A 19291-nucleotide genomic window follows, 5' to 3' on the forward strand; every position below is an offset into this window, starting at 1 on the left:
GAGATTTCCTCTGCCGCCTGTTTTTAATGACCTTGAGATGGAGCCCTTAGGTTATATTCTAGAACATTCGTGTCACGTGTCCTGCTATGCAGAGACCTGTAATCACAGACCTCTTTTTTGTGGGGGTGAATGGTGCAGGGGAGTGTGGCAGGCTGCCTACACCAGAATCAATAGAATGCGCCCCACAAAACTGAAGGTCTGGGGAATTGATTCATCAACCCTAAAAACATGTCTGTGGCAAAGGTTTGACACCATTGTCGAGAAATGACATTTACAAAGTTTTGTCTGAAATATGCACGAGAATCAGGCACTTCCGTACTGACAGAGGGTCCTTTGCTGAGCTCAGCGCTGCCACTTGCAAGCCCGTGGCGACCTTGGGTGTGGCCTCGCGGAATGAAAAACAAGAAATACGACCCTCACGAAACACACCAGCGCTCAAAGATACCTCACTGTCTGTGCTCGCGAGAAGGATACGTCGGTGCGCAACCCACCACCGTGCAAACAGCAGCACTGGCCAACATCCTCACTCAAAAGGTACTTTGTGCTGAAACTGGACACCGCTGCAGGGCCAGACTCATCCCACTAATGTCTGCAAAGGAGGCGAACAGGGAGGATTTGAACACAAACTGCCCTAAGATGTAATGAATACAAAGGAAATCAAATATATCTGCATGACTTTGCTTTCAGTGACATACTAATGTCAAATGAAACCAGACGCAACCAATAGGCAAGAAGAACCTTGCATATTATCATGCATAACATAAGTATAACATAAGCAACATGACAACTTCTATATACCGTACTGAAGGGTGTAGAACCTCAAGTACAAGTTTAATGTAAGGCAACACCGCCTTGTCTTTGCACTGCAGCACTGTGCAGAGCATAGCGCCAGACCAGCATATTTGCAGAAGTGCTGCCCATGATATAAGCACACAGTTCTCTTTAGGTTTGGTCCTGCAGAATTTTACTCCATACATGCAGCACAGTACTGCAAGTTTGTAGACAGATGAGGTCTCCTGCGGTGCACCATCCTCCTCCTCCTGGAACCCATCTTTTACACAGGACTGCTGCCTACTCCTTTACCCGTAGCATTTGGCAACCGGTATGTACTGCACCTGCAGCATGTGGCCACATGGCCACTTGTTCCCAATGTTTCACATCACATAAGCGAACTTGCATCACAGGGATGCTACAATATTTGTGGGAGTCTATCTTACAGTCACAAAATCATTGACTTTATTTTTTTGTTACAAATCTAAAAATAGTCTTATTTCTAAATTCGTCAATTTAAAACATGGATCTTATATTTATGGCATACAATTTTGTAAAACTATATGCATTGTAAAAAATTCGAAAAGTTATATTTCTTTTTCATTTTGTTCAAATAAGTATACAAAAATGTCCAAAGATTGTCAAAGGACATCCAGCAGGCCTGTGTCACATCAATAAAAATATGAAACGGAAACCACCAGGCAAAAAACGAAATTAGAAACATGATACGCCAGGCAGTTAGGTTTTATTGTATATACCAGATGAAATACCTCATTATTATTACTGACCCGTTTCTGCCACGTTTGTGAGAATATTTCGTTAGGAACAATTTTAAATAGTTTACCAAACATTTCTTTAACTTTTTGGGGCATTTGCCAGTGGCACAATTTGCTCTTATCAAAGTTACAAAGATAAGGGCCAAACTCCTATTTCTCAAGTTCCTAATGCCAGCAACAGTAGAATTAGACACATAGGGGCTGATTCCGATCCGGGTCGGAAGGGCACTGAACGCGATCCGGCTGGAAAAACTATGAGCCATACGCGTGTTTTCCGGCCGACTCGTGCAGCTCTAAGAGCGAGCAAGTACGATGCGAGCTACATGAAATTCACCGACCGAGTCGTTTCCGGGTCTGAACTGCTCCGTACGTCTCGGTCGTAAGTTAACCTTGGCGTGCAATGGATGCGATTCACGACCGAGCCAGTACGATGCACGCGTCGGACAGCCTGTGCGAGCTGGAGTGTCCGGCTCGCAAATTGTCCGGGTGGTTGCCTTTGGGGGTCCGCGTCGGACCCCCTGTCACCCGCAGACCTATGACTCAGACACATGGGGAGACAACACAGGCATGTACGGTGCGGATGGCACCAACGCGTACCCACTGTAGGGGGTGCCCTTTTCCGCGACGTACCCATTCAGTCAATGGGAGCCCATGTACGCGTCGTACGACCGACTCCCATTGACTTCTATGGGAGTCTGACCGAACCGAGTCCGGCAGCATACGGTCGCATCGTACTCGGTCGGTCGGGCTGCAGGACTCCGGCTTGGTCGAAAAACACTCCGGATCCGGCTCGGTTGGAGTGCTTTCAGACCCGGATCGGAATCAGCCCCATAGATGACAAAATATGAAAATTATTATATTCTACATCAAGCCTGTACTACAGCAGGTAAATAATCATGTGTGAATCATTGTCTCCAGCAAAATGTTTTCTTACACTACAAGCTTGTGTAAGGTAAATTATTTTAGGCTCCTTACTAACTGTTAAAATTAGATAAGTCTGTGAATGATCCACTTATGTGCATACTGGTTTTATAACAACACCATAATTCACTGAAGTGAACTCATTTTTTTCAAATATTTTTCTGAAACTCGTTTATAAGATAATCTATCAGTACATTAGAATGACATTGTTGGGCTACTTACCCCAAATCTACACTAAAAGAAAATGTTGTTATGGTGAAAGAGTAAATGTAAAAAATAAACTCTATCAGATTAAATAGACTTTACCTAATAGTAATCGAAAGACAGATAGTGCTAATTTTCACAATTTCTTCCTTATCGGTTTCACAATTCTCATTCCAGAGTTGTATGCTCTTTATATATTACAAACATGAGACATAGAGAGCAACAAATAAAAGAGCAAATACAAAAACTATCTTTAGTAAAATTGAGTTTAAATATAATTTTACTCTGTTTTAAAGCACCCCAAATATCGTGTAAATTTAAGTTCTAGTCTGTATAACAGCATTAAAATGTTTCAAAGGATCCAATCAAAATATTCACATGATAAGGCAATATCTGTATAATGTTTACAGAGAAGAAGAAAAAAACATGGGGAAAAAAAGCCACCAAGAAAAACGGATAAATGACCTAGTGAACCAATTGGCCTCTAAAATGAAATGGAGTCAAAATGTTGTTTGAAGCTCCCCCTTCAACCTGTATTTTCAAGTCTCTCCTATCTTATGTACTAGTCGGGTTAGCTGATTATAGACTTTTCCAAATGCCACGTAGGGAGATATGTGTATAGTGTTTTTTAAAAAGAACAAAGAGGAAAAAAACAATTCTTAATAGTCATGAAACTACAATTAATGAATCCCTCTCAAAATATAGCTGGCTATACGGATGCCATTAAGTCATCAATGAGACAAGCCCAAAGTACAACATCTAAATACCATCTGCACACAACACCATTCAGTTTTCATCAAACAAACAGCATGGCGGAGGTGAAAAGACACAGGAGTGATTTGGTGTGTCACATCATAACGAGCAACTAGCAACATGTTTCACATTTTTTTTTAAGAATGATGATTATTAGCATACGGTTACATTTCTATTGTAGTTTAACTAAAGGAGACACATCACAAGAATTCTTAATGTGGCTCAAGCTGCTTTACATCTACCCGATAAGGCATATGAGACAGCCTGTGGCAGATTATTTTCATAATTCGCTCTTTTCCAATGAACCAATTAATATAATGGGCCAAAAAGTACAAAAAATAAACTACTCAAATTCTTAATTATTTAAAAAATCTATAGTTTTATAGTTTCACACAATAAAGTAAATTATGTAAAACATCAAGTAGGACTTTCAAACCTCCTAATGCGCACATCTATGGAGATATTCTTTGTTCATTATATCACTCAATCAATATATATATTTTTTGCAATCAGTGTGCTTGTAAGTTTGCCTTACAACAAACAAATATAAAATCCTAGTAAAAAATGACAAATCTTATGATATCATACTCAATACTCAATCTCCAGCAATGGTGTCCTCCAATTACACACATTACACACATTACAAACATTAGACTGAGTTGGTGAAACATCAAACAAGAGCCTCAAACTCCTGATGCCCTCAAATAGGAAACTGCTTTTTCCTCACCACGCCACCTTGCAATTGTTATTTATTTTAGATTCAATGTGGTCATGAGAGTTGGCCAACAAAGTAGCAGCTGCAAAATCCTTCTCCAAAATTGCCAGATCATATGATAAAATAACTAATCTCCAGTAATACAGTCTTCTATGTTCACCTATTTGAAAAAATTCTTACCAACTGAGTTGAAACTTTACATTTATTTGAATCCACCATTTTATTAAAGTCTCAAACCGACCATCCTTTCACTTATACAAATATCCTCAATCCGCTGTGCCAATCTGTGATCAGGATTTCTTTACAATGATGATTTACAAATTTATAGCTACTGACCCATGACACACTCCAAGGGGAGACAGTTTGATGATTACACCCGGATGGGCAGTATTCTGTTTTTATATTAAAATGTCAACATTTATTTTCAGAATGCTGAGCAAATTTTGTAGCACGTAAACTCTAAGACAGAGAGAGGTCTGGTGGATATAATAATTTTCGCTTATCCCCTTCTTTTCTACTATCAATTACATAGTCTTTGCCCCATAATTTGATATTTTTAAATTGATCCATCCCATGTACCTTCTTAAAATGATCTGCCGCGAGCTGTCTCTTATAATTCTTGATGGCTCTTAGATGTTCATGTTATTGCATTTTTAACATTAGTTTAGAAGCTCCAATATAATATTTTAGACAGATGCATTATGTATATACAGTAAGTTGTTTTACAATTGAAGAACAAGTCCATGTGATATTCATGTTCAGACGTCAGACTCTTAAAGACCTGTATTCCATAAGGCACATATTTACAACAAATATAGGGTTTATATCTAAGAAAAACATTGAATTTTCAGGGATACCAAGTTGCCATGATCTCCTTCTCCAGGAATGTTATCATATTACTAGGACTCAAATATCTCGGTAGTGTTTTTGCTTTTCTAAAAGTTAATTTAGGAGGAGTTCCAATAATCACCAATATTTTTCTCACATCTCAGTATCTTTCAGTGTGTTTTCATGATCCTTGAGATTCACCCGCTTTCCACACAAATCTTGCCTTTATATTTTGATTAATTATTCTTTAATTTAACTATTAAGATTTCTCTCGATAGTTTCTTGGTCGTATCAATTGCCCTATGTAGTACCCTTTTTTCATAACCTCTTCATTCTAACAATTCCAAGGCCTGTTTTTTGTTTCTTCACATATCTTTGTGTCACTACGTTCCTGTTTACGCCTTAACTTCTCACCAATTGTTATGTTTATCTGTGTGTTAGAATGTCATGAATTATATTGAAAAATACTATTACTAGATGTTTCCTGAAAGGTTTACATCAGACACCATTGTCCTTAATATAAATCACTAAGTCTAGAAAGCAAATTGTTTCTGAACTGTACATAATGGACAGTTTTATAGTCAAATAATTCCTATTCAGAAATTAATGGTATCCAAGTAAATAATCAATACGCCCACTCCAAATCATGAGTATATCATAAATTAATCTTATCCAAATTACAACTGATTTATAACTATCTTGTAGGGTTTAATTCCAGGCACGATTCCTCTCATACCAGCCCATAAAAAGGTTTGTGTAAAAGGGAGCTAATCGGGCTTCCACAGCAACTTCTCTTTTATTATTGGTACGGTTCACTGATAGAATATCGACCCCCAAAATATCCCCATACACAAATATCGAGTTGTAAATTGATGTAAAAAATATCAGCATCCTTTATTTATAATGGTAAGTACAAAAATATAAAAAGATCAATGTAAAAAATATAGTTTTACAAAATATCGATTTTAATATATGTATAAAAAATCATATTAAATATATTAAATAATCAAATTAACTTAAAAAATGATTAGATTTACTATACATTTTAACAAATATAAAAAATAAATTTAATTAAAAACATACATATATAAAATGTCATATATGTTTACTTTAAAACAATAAACAATTTTAATTTATATTGTATATATGACAATTCACAAATAAATATATATATACATACATCAATAACATAAAATCTAATAAATTATATTATAAATTAAAACATTAAACTATTTAAAAGTTTTTAAACTTACATTTTCCACTTCAGTGAGTGCAACAGTAGGTAAAATGTTGGATAGCGGAGGGGTAAAAATTACTATTCCCACTCCAGTGAGTGCAACAGTAGGGAAAGTGATGGATAGTGCAGGGGTAAAAATTAGTATTCCCACTCCAGTGAGTGAAACAGTAGGGAAAGTGTTGGATAGCAGAGAGGTAGAAAATACTATTCCCACTCCAGTTCATGCAACAATAGGGAAAATGTTGGATAGCGGAGGGGTAAAAATGAATATTCCTACTCCAGTCAGTTCAAAATTAAAAACAAACAAAATATCGCCAACAAAAAATATTTAAAAATAAAACAAAAAAATGTATAAAAGTTTTAAAAATCCCAAAAATAGAAACAATGTTAAATATATATGACAAATACCTAGACATTTTATAATAAATAATTTACAAATAACTATTTTTAATTAGAAATTATTTATAAAGAAAAACATTACATGTATGTAATAATTGATCTTTTTTATTTCCTACCCTATAACATGGCACAATTCACAACACACATATAAATTTTAAAAAAGTACCTCCATAATTAACATAATTAACTATCAATTAAAGAAATATTTATTAAAAAACAAATTAAAACAAATAAAAACTAATTTACTCCCCAAACGTTACCCCTATAAAACCAAAGCTCACACACAAAAATTAAACAATTACCCTAATTATCAGTGAAAGAATTAATATTAAATATTCAACTAATTATTAATTAAACATAAATTACTTTCCACGCTCTACCCCTGTAAACCCCATAACCCACATCTAAAATTCATTACACAATTTCCATAATTTATAAATAAAGTAATATCAATTAACAACTACTGAATAATTAACTAAAAATACATTACTTACCATCCTTTACCACTATAAACCCCACAACTCACATCTAAAATTAATTACACAATTACCATATGTAAATTTTAAACAATTAGCATTTATTAACAAATAATTATTAATTAATTAAACATAAATTACTTCCCACCCTCGACCCCTATAAACCCCACAACCCCCTCCGAAAAAAAAGCACAATTAACATAATTAATTACGTAACAAAAAAATGCATCATTTAATTAAAATAAAATTGATAGCTACTAAAAATGTAACACATGTATTAAAAAGCAAAAACAATACTTATACAAAAAAATAGATCACATACATTTAAAATACATACTAAAATACATAACACTAATTAAAAAATCGATATTTTAAACTATCTTTTTGCAAACGATATTAATGACTTTGATATTTTCAAAAACGATATTTCTTACCTTAAAGTCGATATTCTTGACCACGATATTCTTGCTGTTGATATTTCTGTGTCACGATATTTCCAACTCGATATTTATGTAAGTCGACATTTCCAACTCGATATTCTGTCTGCATACCATTGGTACAGTTCTTTTTGGTGGAAGAAAAAGTTGTTGCTTAATAACTCAACTGCACATGATTATGGTAACTGGCCGGTTCTAATGTATTAGTGGATTACTTTATTGGTGAGCTTCTGAGCAAAATTAGAAGAAAAAAAGGAGTTCACTTCATCGAGTTATGTGGAGTGTAATAAAACCAGTCAGTACATGAGTAGATGTTTCAAAGACGCGTCTTATTTTAATAGCTTAGTTAATACTGTGTCTTAAATATTTCCTTTAAATGTGCTTGGAAATGGAGGAAAACATGTTGCTGAAATAAATATCTAAGAGTGATTATTTGCCAGTTTTAGTGTAGGCATGATGTAGCAAATAATAAGTAAATGTATGTGTCTTGTAAAGCGCACTGCTGCCCTGAGGCGTCCTGGCGCTGTAGAGCGCTGGGGAACCCGTCCTGGCTATCCCTGTGAGGTGGTCCCTCCTGGGTATCTCCAAGGTGAAACCAGGCATCCCCGGCGTCTGTAGGGGGCCGTTGTGGAGATGAGGCAAGCTTAATGCCCAGAGTTGCCGAGTGTGATCCCTGGTTAGAGTAGGCACCGAAGCGAGCTGGCCCTGGTCCACGACCCTGCCGTGTCGGGGATTGAACCCTGGTCCCGGGCCGTCCTCTGCTTCTGGGTCTGCTTCCTCTAACCAGTGAGCCACACCTCTCCACAAGTTTCACATTTTGTAATCTGTGACATGGCTCTACTGCTCTCTCTAGGAACTTAAGAAATAGAGGTGTGCCCCTGTCTTTGTGATTTGATACGAGCAAATGTTGCCACTATATATTGCCTGAGAAAGTTTTTTTTAAAGATCGAAAAAATGTTTGAAAGGTTTTCCTAGTGAAATATTTATACAAATATGACAAATATGGATCAATAATAACTGCATGGTTTTTAATCTGGTATATACATTGAAACATGTGATTGGAGTAGTGTGTTTTCATTTATTTTTATATATTTATTTTTTTTGCTTTGTTTCTGTTTTGTGTTTCTAATCAACAAGCAGTGGAATCCTCCCAGCAAAACACGCCGGCTGTTCTTTCATAATCTCTGTAAATTTTGTGTATATTGAGTTGAAAACAATTGTAAAGAAATTAAACTTTTCTGAACGTTTACAATGTTAATAGTTTTACAAAATTGTTTGCAATACATATAAGAAGAAAATCTTTCATTGACGAAGTTAAAAAAATTCAATTATTTTTACATTTGTACAAAAAGACTCAATGGTTTTGTGATCGTAAAATAGATTTCCCACATATATTGTAGCATCCATCAGATGCAATGCTACATGTAATACTAAATTACCTGCCTAACCCACATGGCCAGGGGGCATATTGAGTACACGTGAGCTTAAGAATTCTGATGAAGACGTGTGGGCTCAAACATTGCTGGCTTGTTCATGGTCCAAACTGCACACGCGCATGCTGAGGGGCAACCCAAGCAGCTGAGAAACATTCTAGAGCTTGGAACACCACTAGAGCTCTCCATGGTACATATGGAGAAAGCGTTTGCCAAGGTGAGGGTGCAAGCAGACTCTAGAGTGAGTCAGAAGCATAAAAACTATTGGCAAGAGATTGCCATGACACTGAATGACTTCCCATTAGCAGCAATGCCCTGCCAAGGGATGTTAGAAAAAAGGGGCTGGTTAGGGTGTTGTAACCATTCATTCAAAAAAACAAAAAGTAGACAAAACTGGTAGGAGCAGGAATGCAACAGACAGGAAGGGTGCAACACAGAGAGTGTGGGGGGCAGGGATTTGAGTGGGGAAGAAGCCCACCAGGGAAACAGCTGGGAACCACCAGCATTCACATGGAGTGCTGAAGAAAAAGAAATAAGTAGTTCCCAGATTGTAATTAGTGGAAGGATACAAGTCATCCAATCGAAAGGATGGCAACTCATTTTGCTTGCTTCTTATCCAATGACTTTCCTTCTCGTGTATATCCAAGGGGGGTTAAACACAAGGAGAGAAGGAAAGCCACTGAATAAGAAGCAAGTGAATGAGCTTGACCAAAACAACAACTAATATAAGCGTTGGGCTGACCCTAAGCCCACTGTAAGTATTGTATTGTTGACAATAGTTCTTAGACAACAGACAGCAAGAAGTTGTCTATAGGCAAGACCTAAGCATTTGATGCGGTAGTCTGTTTTTCTATATTACCACAACCTAAAGTTCACATGAGGAGACACTGCGTCTTGTGTGTATTGTCCACAATAGGTCTTTGACAACAAAAAGCAAGATGCTGTCTATAGACAAGAACAAACCATGTTGTATGGTAGTCTGTTTTCTATATCTACCACAACCTAAAGATCTCACGAGGAGACAACGCGATGAAGAGATAAACATTGTGGAGCAAGCATTGCCTCAGCCAAAAAATTATTTTGAATTCTTTAATTGAATATTGACTATTGTTGTAATTGTTGAGAGTAATAATGTGATTTATTGAATTTGTTTGTCACATGCCCTCTGTTGTGCAGGTTCTGAGTAGACATTTTCTGAAGAATCGGTTTAAAAACAAGGAGGAATTATATGTAGATCAACAATCTGCCAATAAAGCAGGGGATCTCTGAATTGGAAATATGTCTGGGTGCTCAAAGGCTGTAGTTATGGTTAATAACTTTAATTTTGTGACTTGGAAAACAAAGGAAAATAGCTAACGTTCTCAAAAAACAGGCTTCCACAGAAGACCTTGCTGCACATGTGCTAGTGGGATACATACATAGATGCATGTGACATGTATGAAGCTAGTTAAGAGCTCCATTTAAACGAATGACCGCACACTGGACATGATAGCAACACATGTATCCCCACTCCTGTTCTTTTAAGATTTGAGTACTTAGGTTAAGATTTAGCTAAATTAATCTACATTGTTTGAGCAGTCATATAATTTATAATACATAATAAAAATACATTTTAAATATTAAAAAAGAGAAGAGGAAAAACAGAAAAGGAGGACAAGGAAAAGAGGGGCTGGAGACTGAGGTATAAAGGGAAGCCTGCAGTCAGATGAGGAGAGGTTAAACAAAAATCCCTGGAAAAATGCAAATACAGAGCTTTGGAGACTGTAGGGAGGAGTCAAACAGATGAGGGGAAAGGAAAGAAGAGTACAGAGTTAAAAAAAAAAAGTGAAGTGTTTCATTGCAGCTAAATCATTCTATTACCTCCTCCTTCACTCCCCTCCTAGGCCATCAGAAGGGGGCACGAGGGGTAGACCCCGTGCTATTTCTGTCACGCTTTAACACTTATTTCTAGATTTTGAAGCAAAGTTACTCTGTTTATTAATAACAACCTAAAATAGTCAATACCACTAGATGACGCCAGAGGGTTGCTCTGCAATGCATTCCCTTTCACCGCAGGACACATTTTCAAAAACTCTGAAACCTCCTCCATGAAGGGCCCCCTTCGGTTTGTTAACCCGAGCCCTGCAAAAACATCTGACGTAAAAAATCCAATAGGCCGCACTCTGCTCGTCCTACCAGCATGTTACCCCAAGGAACTGTGGTCCATGTAGTGGCGACGGCGATTACGCCTGTGCCAAAAGTATTCGAAGAAAGTAAGTGTCGCATTAGCCATCCCTGGACACGTGTTTCGAGGTAGTTGCCTCTCGTCAGCAGGGAGTAGGTGAGTGTGTGGGGTTGCCGCGTAGACTGCCAAAAAAGTATTATCAGGTAAAGTACCACTCATGGCGCGCAGGTGCTGATCCGGGGCTCGTCAGCCCAATGGCTCAAGGGAGCCTTAATACAAAAAATCCAATTGGCCGCACTCTGCTCGTCCTACCAGCATGTTACCCCAAGGAACTGTGGTCCATGTAGTGGCGACGGCGATTACGCCTGTGCCAAAAGTATTCGAAGAAAGTAAGTGTCGCATTAGCCATCCCTGGACACGTGTTTCGAGGTAGTTGCCTCTCGTCAGCAGGGAGTAGGTGAGTGTGTGGGGTTGCCGCGTAGACTGCCAAAAAAGTATTATCAGGTAAAGTACCACTCATGGCGCGCAGGTGCTGATCCGGGGCTCGTCAGCCCAATGGCTCAAGGGAGCCTTAATACAAAAAATCCAATAGGGCTACTTGCTAGTATGACGAGCGGTGTGCGGCCCACTTCATTGTTTTAAAAACATCTGACGTACCTGACTCCCCAGAACCTTGGCAGCCCCCCCCCCCCCTTTCCTCAAACTTTGTCATCCATTTTTTTTTTTTTGTTTAAAGAGCTTTATTGAAGCAAATAAAAACTGAGGTACAGTATTATATCAAAGATTATAGAAGAATTGCAAAAGATATCATATACTATATATAAGCATGGAAAAATATACATCTACCTTTGTCAAAAAGTAAAACCAAAGCTGTCATCCATTCTTATCTCCTCTGAAGCCACGCCTCCTCTCTTCCCAGGGTGCAGTGCACGTTTCATGCCCTCACTGCAAATCCTGCCTTGTGCTGCACTTCATTAATTTCATTCTGGATTCACAATATGTAGGTTATTGTACAGCTCTCTGGGAGAGCCTTTACCATGAGTGCAACTTGCTATTATGTGTGTGGGGGGGAGGGGGGGCACAAGAGCTGTTTTCCACTGCTGCCCCCCCCTGTATAAAGGAATTCCAGGCTGCCCTGGCAGGGCTCTCTGGTGCTTCTGAAAGAAAGCACCCTTTCTGGGCTGGGGGCGAAGGGGGGGGGGGGGTGAGGGTCGAGGCACAGAGGGTGGTGGGAATTAATAGCAGGAGGCTGGGAATTATTCAAAAATATATATATTTTGGACAATGAGAAAAGGCCATGTTATGTGCGGCTCCCACATTACATCTCTGGCCTGTCCGGCCTCTGTGTAGGAGTTGAAAACAGGGGGGGGGGGGTGATTTTGGGGTGTCACACAACATAAAATTATAGCTGGGCAAAGAGGGATTAAAAGGAATGTTATTCATTACGGGTTATATAGTGACATCACCGACAACTCAAGCATCTCTGGAGTTGTCTAATTGATGTCAATCAAACCCCCTTTGGTGAAAAACATCTCCTTAATTCCCTGTTGTCCTGCTAAAATTCTGTACATTTTTCCTGGCTCAGGTCTGAGAAGCTTGGAGGGTCTGGTTTCCTCTCTGTATTCTCTCTGCACCCTCTCTCTGTCGATCCAGTGCTTGTCCGGCTTGAGAACAGATTCATTTCCAGGGTGATCACTTCCCACACCCCCTGAGGACTGAATGCTTTTCAGCAGCATTTTAACAATCATAGACGGGTTTCGCCCTGTCTGAGATTCGTCGGTGCCATGTTGTTGACGCGCTTACAGAGTAAAGAAACTGCAGGTGTAGCGACGGCAAAACCATTTCGGTATAAATTGAGCCGCCGGGAGCTCTTCTGTTTAGACTATCGCGGTAAATGTTGTATTTTCAGTGGCTTTTTCTAACTTAACTTTATCTTGAGAAGGCTTGACACGCACTTTAAGACTTGTTTTTCATGGAAATATTTCCCAAAAAACGAAAATAACTTGGAAGTGTGTCAGCGTGCGTGAAAACCAGCCCCCCGCATGCCCTCCGTGGCACAGAGCGCGCATTTTGCTAGTCCGGCCCGCGGCCTGCTCCTGTGACGCTGCCGGCGCTGAGGCGATGTCCGCGGCTTGGACCGGCTGGAGCCTGGCGCCTTCATCCCTCCGAGCTGCTCTCCCCCCAGGGTAGGAGGTGATGATCCGAGCTGTGTTTGTTCACTTCTGTGACTCATCAGCAGCCCTACAAACATTGCCATTTTGTTATTTTCTCAGCAGAGTGCTGTTTACAGATCCCCACAGCGATTTTGTTTAACTCGTGTCATGGCGCGTGCAAGAGAAGGAACTGAACAAAAACACTTCAGATGCAGTAGGTTTCCAAGAGCTGCCTTTTAGGAAATGTGTTTCTGAAAATGGAGGTAAGGAGATGGTGTAGTGTTTTCACATAAGTCGTGTGCAGTGTTAGACAAGACCATTCCAGGATGTCTGTACGGTGTGAGGTCCGGGGTTCTCGTGTGGTCCGGAGGGGAAATAAACTTTCAATGCGGCTCAAACCACCCTGTGCGTTTACAACGCGGCTGGAACCACGCTCTGCATTTACAACGCAGCTCGAACCACGCTCTGCATTTACAACACAGTACGAACCACAAATGTGTCTTTACAACGCATTCCCTTACCATGCAAGTCATTACGGCTTGCCTTATGGAAAACGTTGTTGGACTCTAAGTCCAACACTTTCCCTACCGGTTGCACAGACTGGAGTCGCAATAGTAAATTATACATTCCAAAGTCCAGCACTTTCCGTACGGCAAGTCATTGTATTGACTTATGTGGTAAAGGAATGCATTGTAAAGATGCATTTGTGGTTTGGACTGCATCGTAAAGGCATGCGTGGTAAATGCATGCATGGTTCGAACATGTCAGGAGGACAGATGGACAGTGGGTGGCAGTGTTACAGTGTTACAGCACTGTTGCCCCCCCAAAGTTTTTTTCTGAAATAAATCCATCACTTCAATCTGACCCCAAGACCGTTGCTGTCGACTTTTCACCTCATAAGACTGACCACACGTTTATATAGGGTAAAAAAAAATTGCATTTTTGTCGTCAAAGTAGGAGATGTCGATTGTGAGGTTAAGGCCGGGATAGTGTAGCCCATTGAGAGTAGGAGGTTGAGTGTGTGTGTGTGTGTGTGTATATTATCTACTGGCGGTCGCCAGTAGATAGTTATGGTTAGGACCGTGTTTCCATAGGAAATCCGCAACATTCTATTTGGAATAACTTTGGCGCCGATTGATGAATCCTCGCGAAATTTTCAAAATAGGTGGGGCGCTCCGCTCCGACCCTGAAAGTCTCGGGGGGATTCGTCAAGCGGGGGCTGAGAAAAAAGAGGGGTCCCAAAACCCGTTTTTTCCATGCAATTTTCCATAGGGACCTTTAGTCCAAGGTACAGCCCAAACGGCTGAACAGAATTACTTTAAATTTGGCAGAGAGGTAGTCCTCAGGTCAGGGATGTGCCTTTTGCATATCTGGAGTCAATCTGTTCATTAGTTCCTGAGAAAATTGCAGTTAAAAGTACATAAATATCTATAGGCGCGCACCGTGCGCGTACGGTAAGCATACAGTACGCGCACGCTGCCGTGCGCGAGCGCAATTCTGATTGGTTGTTAGATGTCAGTAAACATTCGAATCGGTCGAAATCAGGAAGTGTCGGCCGCCATTTTGTCTCTCGCAGTCTGAGGCAGTGAAAAACAAAGGTGGAGAACGTGAAAAGGGGGCAGGGTGGACAGTTCCTGACCCCCTAGCCTTTGTCAGGGGGTCACTGAAGGAACCCCCAGGGTGAAAAAAACATTTTTTTTTTTCGAAAAAGCACGAGGTGCGCGCACCGTATGCGCACGGCACGCACAACGCATCGTGGGCGTTCAGTGCGCGAAGCGCACCGAACGCTCATAGCGCGCGCACGGTGAAAAACCTGAAAAAAAAAATATTAATAAATACATAACTTAGCATTTAAAAAAACGTACAAATTCACTTAAAAAACCATAGGTTTCACACACGTTATAGTTAGGAATTAGCATTTAAAAAACCTTGCAAATTCACTTAAAAAACCATAGGTTTCACACATGTTATAGTTAGCTGGACATTTCCATCGTAAAAAACCAATGAAATTCCCCCGTTCTAGTTAGTGCAGGCAACTATAACTCATGCGACCGCAATCCTCTGCTGATGACGTCAGATATTACATCACTGATTACATATGTGTCTTTCTGAAAAATAAATATTTGTAATATATGTATAGCTAAAGATTAATGGAAGAAGACATGGGTAAATAGGTGTCTAAATACAGTGATGTAATATCTGACATCATCAGCAAAGGATTGCGGTCGTGTGAGTTATAGTTGCCTGCACTAACTATAACGGGGGAATTTCATTGTTTTTTTACGAGGGAAATGTCCAGCTAACTATAACATGTGTGAAACCTATGGTTTTTTAAGTGAATATATATATATATTCACTTAAAAAACCATAGGTTTCACACATGTTATAGTTAGGTGGATATTTCACTCGTAAAAAACCAATGAAATTCCCCCGTTATAGTTACTTCAGATAACTATAACTCGCGCGCCCGCAATCCTCTGCTCATGACGTCACATATTACATCACTCATGACATGGTCAGTGGCATCACTCTTGACATCACTGATGACATCATCCTTGTGATAGAGTGGCGGTCGCGCGAGTTATAGTTATCTGAAGTAACTATAACGGGGGAATTTTCCCTCGTAAAAAACCAATGAAATTCCCCCGTTATAGTTAGTGCAGGCAACTATAACTCACGCGACCGCAATCCTCTGCTGATGACGTCAGATATTACGTCTGAAGTAACTATAACGGGGGAATTTCATTGGTTTTTTACGAGTGAAATATCCACCTAACTATAACATGTGTGAAACCTATGGTTTTTTAAGTGAATTTGCAAGGTTTTTTAAATGCTAATTCCTAACTATAACGTGTTTGAAACCTATGGTTTTTTCAGTGAATTTGTACGTTTTTTTAAATGCTAAGTTATGTATGTATTATTATTTTTTTTATATATTTATTTTTCAATAAACTACGTATTAAAAATGTTTTTTGTTTTTTTTGTTTTTTCACCGTGCACGCACGGTGCCCGCACGGTACGCGCACCCCCGCGATTTTTAAAAAAAAGTCCTTCAGGGACCCCCTGACAAAGGCTAGGGGGTCAGGAACTCTCTACCCTGCCCCCTTTTCACGTTCGCCACCTTCCTTTTCCACTCTCGCACTGAAAACAAACAAAATGGCGGCCGACACTTCCTGATTTTGACGGATTCGAACGTTGACTGACATGTAACAACCAATCAGAATTACGCTCGCGCACGTTAGGGTGCGCGCACGGTGCGCGCACGGTGCGCGGTTATAGATATGTATGTGCTTTTAAATGCAATTTTCTCTGGAAATACTGAACAGATTGACTCCATATATGCAAAAGGCACTTCCCTGACCTGAGGGACTACCTCTCTGCCAAATTTCGAGTAATTCTGTTCAGCCATTCGGGCTGTACCTTCGACTAAAGTTCCTATGGGAAAATGCATGGGGAAAGCACGTTTTGGGACAACCCTTTTTTCTCGGCCCCCACTTGACGAATCCCCCCGAGACTTTCAGGGTAGGAGCTGAGCGGAGCGCCCCATTAGTTTTGAAAATGTCGCGAAGATTCGTCAACCGGCGCCAAAGTTATTCAAAATAGAATTTTGAGATTTCCTATGGAAACACGGTCATAACTATAACTATCTACTGGCGACCGCCAGTAGATAATATATACACGTCATGTGATCAAGGCCCGTGGGAAGGGCTGAAACGCATCATGGCGACCTCTTGCACGAAATCAAAATCAAGCACCAAACTGTGGTCCGTATCCATCTGTTTTCTTGCGTAGGACTGCGCAATTGAAGCGGAATATCTGTGACTGCCCAAAGATGTGCGAATAGTTGATTCAGTAGGTATATGAAGTTAAAACTACATGTTATAACAGTTGTTTGGGTGAGTGAATATCTTTATGGGTGTGGCAATGAGCAAATATATGTCTCAATGGTACATGTCCAACAAACTAGAAAATAAAAGCCAGTGTATGTGTCAGTTGTTGTATATAAATAAGTATACATAAGACACAGTGATTGTATGAGTGACTTTATGGATAACTGTATAGTTGTAATAGTGATTTTAAAACACACTAAGTATGAGCTATTATCTATATGAATAGATTGTGGTGTTTTTATAAGTGTATAGCTAAGTAAAAGTGGGTATGATCCATTGTTTGCATAAGTGAGTAGGATGACTTCATAAGTGATTAGGATGTGTGCTGGTGTGTAATGTCGATATAGGTGTATAAGTATATTTGATAGTGTTCTATTGGTCATTGACAGCATGTATGAGTGAATCTATAGGTAAGTGATTAGATGTGTGTATAGATCTTGGAATCACTGAGTGAGTGTTTAGAAACTTGTATTGGTGTGTCAATGGTTTTAAATCTGGCACTCTGTATTTTACAGTGAGTGATGAAAGGTCATACTAGTGTATGATGAGGTGTATCTGATTGTCACGTGGATGATGTCATCAGTGATGTCATTTGCGATGTCATCAGTGATGTCACTGACCATGTCATGAATGATGTAATATGTGACATCATCAGCAGTGGATTGCGGGCGCGCATGATGTAGTTAGCACAACTAACTATATCTGAGGAATTTCAATGGTTTTGTTCGAGTGAAATGTCCAGCTAACTATAACACCCCTAAAACCTATAGTTTTTTCAGTGAATTTCTAAGGTTTTTTAAATGCTAATTCCTAACTATATCAGGCCTGAAACCTATGGTTTTTTCAGTGAATTTCAAAGGTTTTGTAAATGACAATTTTTAATGTATTAATTGTTATACTGATTTTTTTTATACTGATTTACTACATTGTTTAAACTGTTTATTTGTAGATATTTTATTTTTTTAATTACATTATACATTACAATACAAAATATACTTTCTCAGAATGAATTACTTTAGTTTAAATACTTTGCAAATAGGCAATAGACTTTTAAGTACAGTAGTTACAGTTGCTGCAATGGGCAACACAATTTCAAACACAAAGCAACATTGAGCTCAATGTGAATTTCTAGTCAAATGCAATTAGTTACTTTATGGATTACTTTTCTAACCACAGGACTGGATGCTAGATTCAGTCCTTGGACATCTCCTGTAAACAGTTGAGTAAAAGCGTTTTGGATACAGTAGTGATTTTTAAGGATTATTATTGTATTTTAAAAGTTGACACTTAGACAAATTTTCACATAGAATCACCAATGTTATCCTATGGCAGAAAATTCACTTTGCAGGTAAGTAGTGTTATTGTTACTTTTTCTTACTCAGTGGTGGATCCTGGATCCAGCACATGTGAATCTCCTGTAAACAGTTGAAAGAATGTGTTTAAGTCAAACAGACAATTTTTTAGGAATATTTTTAGTTTGTGAAAATAGACACAAACTTTTCTACTTAAAAGCACACAATGGATTCCTATGGAAGGAAATACAAGTTACTGGTAAGTACACTTAGAATTATTTTTCAGGGTCAGTGCTGGGCTAGAAGATGCAGCCCTGGGTTCTCTCCTGAGAACAGGTGAGTAAATGAGAATTCGTAGTTCGGCTGATTTTAGAGGAATATTTGTACGTTTCAAAAATGGACACTTAGAAACTTTTCTACTGAAAACCACACAATGGATTCCTATGGAAGGAAATACAAGTTACTGGTAAGTACGCTTAGAATTATTTTTCAGGGTCAGTGCTGGTCTAAAATATGTAGCCCTGGGTTCTCTCCTGATAACAGGTGAGTAAATCGGAATTCGTAGTTCGGCTGATTTTAGAGGAATATTTGTACAATGGTAAAGGAAGGGGGCGGGGCCTGAGGTGACTTGTGCAAACACGCCCTGTGGCGCGTTTTAAGTTGGGGAATTAATTCCTTTTCAATCTTGCGGTCCCCTTGGGGCCAAATAGCCCACCAGGTATTCGTCAGGGAGCTGCGTTAAAGAGAGGTGTTCAGAGGCCACGCCCCTTTTTACAACACTTTCCAACGCAGCTACTTGGCGCTTACTGGAGTTCCCCAACTTAAAATGCGCCACAGGGCGT

The 19291-nt window shown here is 39.3% G+C and overlaps 1 long non-coding RNA gene across 1 annotated transcript in view; it reads left to right on the forward strand.

Annotated features, from left to right (window-relative positions):
• Positions 1–13399: 13399 nt before the first annotated feature.
• Positions 13400–19291, forward strand: part of LOC146788666 (uncharacterized) — a 254296-nt gene continuing 248404 nt past the window's right edge. Inside the window, exon 1 of the long non-coding RNA XR_014970892.1 lies at positions 13400–13530. This is a non-coding gene — a long non-coding RNA (uncharacterized LOC146788666). The remainder of the gene's footprint in view (positions 13531–19291) is intronic.

This window comes from Triturus cristatus, chromosome 11, assembly GCF_964204655.1.
Source record: "Triturus cristatus chromosome 11, aTriCri1.1, whole genome shotgun sequence".
Classification (NCBI taxonomy): domain Eukaryota; kingdom Metazoa; phylum Chordata; class Amphibia; order Caudata; family Salamandridae; genus Triturus; species Triturus cristatus.